This window comes from Aotus nancymaae, unplaced genomic scaffold (genome assembly GCF_030222135.1).
Source record: "Aotus nancymaae isolate 86718 unplaced genomic scaffold, 86718_ANA_hifiasm-v0.15.2.pri h1tg000029l, whole genome shotgun sequence".
NCBI lineage: Eukaryota > Metazoa > Chordata > Mammalia > Primates > Aotidae > Aotus > Aotus nancymaae.
The window spans coordinates 11,320,093-11,326,092 of record NW_026988442.1 but is presented as its reverse complement, the minus strand read 5'-3'; the positions used below and the strand labels follow the sequence as shown (position 1 = coordinate 11,326,092).

General features: G+C 37.5%; 1 pseudogene; it reads left to right on the top strand.

Annotated features, from left to right (window-relative positions):
- Positions 1 to 2,583: 2,583 nt before the first annotated feature.
- On the top strand, positions 2,584 to 5,505 carry LOC105719108 (HAUS augmin-like complex subunit 6; annotated as a pseudogene).
- The last annotated feature ends 495 nt before the right edge of the window (positions 5,506 to 6,000 follow it).

The following is a 6,000-nucleotide window of genomic DNA, read 5'->3' as shown; positions in this document are numbered from 1 at the left end:
CCTGGGTCTCACTCAGGGTCTGCAGCGAGTACTGCCTGGGTACTGCCTGGGTACTGCCTGGGGACCCCTGATGTTTATTCAAGGCCCAAGGCCTCTTTATTTAGCAGGTAATTAATCTTGTCAGGACTGAGTCCTTCCCTTTAAGGCAGTGGATTCCCTTCTGGCCCAAGGTGTGTTTAGAAATGTTGCCCAGGAGCTAGGGCCTGGATGGGGGTCTGAGGACTTTGTTTGGTGCTCTGTTCTACTGTGGTTCAGCTGGTATCCCAGTTGCAAGACAAAGTCCACTTTACTCTCCCCTCTTCTTGCCTCATGCAGAAAGAAGTCTCTCTCAGAGCTGCACTGCCTGGGGTTGGAGGAGGGGTGATGTGAGCACTCCCTTGGCTACCTCAGCTGGTGTCTCCTGATGTGACATGCCTCCCAAGTCCACTGGCTTTGAGCCCAGCACAGCACCAGGACTTGTTAGGTCCTCACACGGGAGCACCAATTGTCTGGGTCTGACTGGCAGACCCTGACCCAGCAACAGATGAACAAATACACTCAAAGACAAATATCCAGTGAAAGATTGGGCTAGGTGGCCAAGCCACTCACGGATACTGAGAAGGGTCCAGTTAAGAGTTAGCAGCCGGTGGCCCTGACCTGCAAGTGAAGTTCACTTTTATTTAGTACAGATTAAATGACAAAGGTCTTGAGTAAACACCACTGCAGGGTAACTGACATTGCAGACCTCCCAGGTAGAGAGCAATCATGCACCTGTGGATAATCAAAGGTTGGTCTTAAGACCACATAAGTGAACAAGCTATTCAGATAAACTCCTCTACATTCCTACGTGTCTACACCCTAAGTACTTGAAAAGATTATTTGCAAACAAAGACACTGAAGTACTGAATTATTTAAAATCTTTTGGTCAAAAGGAATATTATGCTCTTAGGAATAACATAAAACTATATAAATAAAAAACGTATAAAGAACTCTGTCAAAATCACCAAAGATCTTAAAAATAATTTTAATGGTGTTCTTCTTTTCTGGTATAAATACTTTCACTTAAAAATGTTTTGGGATGGGAAAAGGCAAAATCTAATTTTAGTTAAATGACCTTAATGTTCCTGCCAAGTACAATATGAGGAACAAAAGATATGCCAATTAACTTTAGGCCAAATGAGTAATCATAAAAAGGGTTATAAAACCCTTGCACAAAGCTTTTAATATCATTTAATTGAGGGAGAGATTTTATAGTTATATCCAGTTCCCATTAATACTCCCAAGCAGGGAAAACATTTTTATTTTTTGATAAAGTTTGGGTTAAGAGAAGTCTATATTCATTCTCTCTGAATTTGCCTCAGGGGGAAATAAAAATACAAACTTGAGATTTTAGTTTATCTAAGACTTTTAATTTATTTATATTTTACAAAAAAGTTAAAACAAATACTTAAATTTCTTACACTTAATTTGTAAATTGGATGTTTTTATTAATTATAATAATATTTAAATATATAAATTAAAACATAAGGTCTTCAATTAAATTGAGCCATAATTTTAGCATATAGTACATATAAATTTAGTTCTTATAAACTTGAGACAGTATTCTATTATGTAGGTTGATAGTTTCATCACTTAAACTAGCTGGGTCTAGTTTTATAATTTTCTTGTTTCCCTGTCAAATTGTTGTTATAAACTGTGATTTCATTAGCCTTTAAAGTTAACTAATATTTTCTAAAATCCATCATTGATTTAGGATCTTTAGAACAATTTAATATTATGGCACTTGGATAGAAATCTTTATTTATCTTGACACTTTTAAATAAAATTTGGAGAGACCCAGAAAGTGAAGTCTATAGTTACCACATTGTCTTCATTTAAAAAAAATTGATGTATTCTCATAGATAGAAATTAATTTGTTCTAGTCTGGGTGCAGTGGCTCATGCCTGTAATCCTAGCACTTTGGGAGGCTGAGGCAGGCAGTTCACCTGAGGTCGGGAGTTCTAGACCAGCTTGACCAACATGGAGAAACCCTGTCTCTACTGAAAATGCAAAATAAGCCGGGTGTGGTGGTGCATGCCTGTAATCCCAACTACTAGGGAGGCTGAGGCAGGAGAATCATTTGAACTCGGGAGGTGGAGGTTGCTGTGAGCCGAGATTGTGCCATTGCACACCAGCCTGGGGAACAAGAGCAAAACACTGCCTCAAAAAAAAAAAATTAATTTGTTCCTCAAATTACACAAATTAATGTAGTTATACCAATCAAAGGATTATGTACATTGTCCTAATATGTGCTTGACAAGATACTTATGCTTTAAACATTAGAACTTTTAAGCTTAAATAATATTGCCCTTTAATCGTTGTTTAGTTAAGAACATATTGTAGGCTTCGAGTAGGCAGCTGTGGCCGCACTACCATGACAGGCTCCATTTACTAGAGTTTGTACAGCTCTTTGAGGTGAAATGGCTCCAGTGAGAAAGATGCAGGCAGTGGCAAAAAAAGGGACCTCCGAGATCTCAGGCTGCTTATAGGGAGGGATCCTGAGGGCTGTAAGAGTCATTAGGGTTTGTGCTTTCTTTCTTTGTAGTCACCGTGCCTACCACGAGGATGACCTTGGCCTGGATCACCTCTTTCCAGAAGGAGCATCTCTGCATGTATCTGCAGGAGCTCAGCTTTGAGTCAGGCCCAGCTTTGACCATGGCCTGCAGAGAGGGTGTCGAATACGCACCTTGGAATGAACAATATTTGATAAGCTGAACCGTGATGCCTTTCATATAGTTTCTTATTTTTTGTTTCAGATGCTGGACCAGTCTCTCACCAAAGAAATTTTCAAATTTTGTTGGCCTCCATTTGACCAAAAAAGTGATAATTGTATTTGGGAAACATTGTTGTGAATGATTAACAAGGATTTCTGTGGAATGTGGAAGCTTTCCTCAAATTGTTGTTCACTATTTCTCCTGGCCGTTCTGTTTATTCATCTGATGTAACATTTTGCAAGATTTATTGCAATAAAATATATTAAAACCAATTCTAAAACTTCTCTATGTTTTGCAGACATTTAATGTGAAGTCACAAGATTTGCACAAGTGCAAAGCCAGATGCCACTTAGCACGTAACAACGTTTTACAAATTTTGCAAAAAACAGATTGTATTACCCAAAAGTCTCAGGAAAAATGTACAATTATTAGTTAAGTATGTCTAAAATTCAAGATCTGAATGTATAGAACTGCAAAACCAAATTAAGAAATGGAACCCCATGATGACCAAAGTAGTATAGAAGAAAAAATCCCAAAGGTTGGGGCTTTGTGAACTTCAGTGAATGAAACTCTCATTTCTGGAAAAAGAGAAGTTGTTAGTTCAGTCCTTAGTCTAACCAATATGCTTTAGATGGAACTAATGTTATTAGTTAACTTTTACTTGACAACATTGAGGGATAAATGTGTCAATTGCACATAGGAAATGTTTATGAGGCTGGAAAATTGAAGCTCTTAACAGTTATTCTCTTATTAAATAAAGCCTTGAAAGTAATGAAATAGGAAGGTCAGGCTGTCCAAGCAAGATTGACAATAGACCTTCACTACCTGGAAAAAGATACCAAATTTCAGAGGGAAAGATAATCAGATCTGAAGCATGCAGGCTATAGAATAAAAAGATCTCACAACTATAAGACATTCTATTGTTGGAAAGCAAGGGGAATGGCGTAGGAAGGGGAAAGAATTTCTTAGTCTGTCTTCCTTCACTCTAATTAAACGTTGAACTCCAGTCGTGGATCTTTACCATCTATGTCTCCCCTTTCGTTTGGTCTTGACTTAGAAGTACATGCAAAGAGTGTTCTTTTTCAGTATCCTGTTTCACTGGTATTGCCAGAATCATTACCTGTGTTGCATAATCAAAGAGAATTTATCATTGTCTGGTTTCTCTTAGAAACACTGTATCAGATTTTGGTCTTAGATACACCTGAGCAACATAACCAAGAAAACGGTTGCAGAGGAGACAATGATACTTTGGGAGCTGCACATGATCTAGCCAACAGCCCTGCTTCTTTCTTGTTGCAGTCAGCTTTATCATCAGACAGAAACAATGTTACATCACTTGAAAAGGACAGGAAGACAAGAACTCCCAAAGAGAAAAATAAAACAATTTCTAAGAAAATACTAGATTTTGAAGTGGAGGATTCTCCATTATTAGGTGCTGCAAAGAATAGAGAGTAGTGCATTTGGAGGGTCTCTGCCAGCTGAGAAACAAGTGATCAGTTCCAAAAAACAGCAAGATCATCTGCTAGAAGTGGTTGCTGGAGCAGTTTTATCTAGTTCATCACAGCTCTGTGAAAGAAAAGAAGTAAATTTAGGGGAACTAATTGACTTTCTAGGTTCTAACCTCTTCTTAACAAGGAACCAGATTTTCCATACTCAGAAAACTTGATAATGGAAATTAGGAGCTCATGGAGAAAAACTATTGAAATGGAAGGAAATGGAACTACAGAACCAATTCAAATGGATACTGAGCACAGAGAAGTATTGCTGGGATCATTACCTGTTTGGGATTATCAAAGAGAATGTGGCATAGTCAATTTTCTCTTAAACCGCTGCATAAAATTTTAGCCAGTCTCATTTCACTGAAATGAGATTGTAAGTGTGTGCCTCAGAAATATGTGGTGACCAGTCACATAGGTGAACCACCAACACAAAATCAGTCCAATTTGTTGAGTAAGAAAATAATTTGCAAGCAAGACTTGGAGTGTATAGCTTTACCAACCAACTAAGCTTTCAGAAACTAGCCAAATAGATATTCTCCCCTGCTGTCGGCAATGGATAGACGAGTTGGGTAGCAGTGAAGAGGATTATATGAAAATATTGGACCATTCACAATCTTCTTGTAACAAACCTTCCATGAATAAAACTACATTATGGAACTCTTTTCAGATATCAAGTGGAATTAGTTCTAAGAGTTTTAAGGATATTGATTTTGGCATATTTACATTTGGAATGAAACTTTTCTGGAGGACGTTGGTCCCCTAAGTGTTAAAAAAGTTCCAGTAGTTTAGTGTACAGTTTTAAGTGGAACCAAATAGTCCTGTGGACAGGGGCATTTTTCTAGGAGATGTTGTGGGAGATGGACAGACTACTCCAGAATCAGTCTTCAATTTATAGGCTGTTTGCAGTAGTTATGAGGCTCTGAAGAAATCTCTCTCCAAGAAAAGGGAAGAATCTTACCTCTCTAATCTTGAAACACTTGAAAGACACAAACCAGAACTAAGCCCTACTCCCCAAAATGTGCAAACAGATGATATGCCTAACTCTTTGGAGACTCATAATTTGTACTCAAAATTGAATATACAAAACCACCTTTACACATGTCCCTTGGTGAAAGAAAACAGTCTCTTTCACCACTAATTAAGTTTCCTCCACTGGAACAAAGATTGACCACAATACCATGTAGTTTTGGAAACTTCCACCTAATTTAAAAGAAGACAATATCTTAGATAAGAGCCTTAATGCAACAGAATCACTGTCTGACTTGACAAGATGAAGCAATGCAGAGTTACTATAACTGTGATGCACTTAGACTGAAGTTATGCCACAGGATGGAAACTGATTTATAAGTTAAATACATGTTGGAAGCGTAATACTCATTTTCAAGGTCTAAAAAATTCTAAATGCCTTTTAGACTACTGTAATATTTTTAGGTAAGAAAAGTATGTTTGGATTATTCCTCTTTGTAGGGATTTGGGGTTGAAATGTGAAGTATTTGGAAAGCAAATGTCAAGCAATGGGAAGCCATTTTGATTTCTTGAATACGCTTGCAAGCATTAAGTAAATGACAAAAGTAGTAGTTTAATTTATTATAATTTCAGGTAATTAACATAAGGATGTGTAGTTTTTGTTGTACCTTCACTAAGTGGTTAATAGCCATTGAAGATACTGATCTTTCATTTTAAAGAAATATACAACTTTGATTGTTTTTTGTTTTGAAATGGAGTCTTGCCCTGTTGCCCAGGCTAAAGTGCAGTGCTGTGATCTCAAC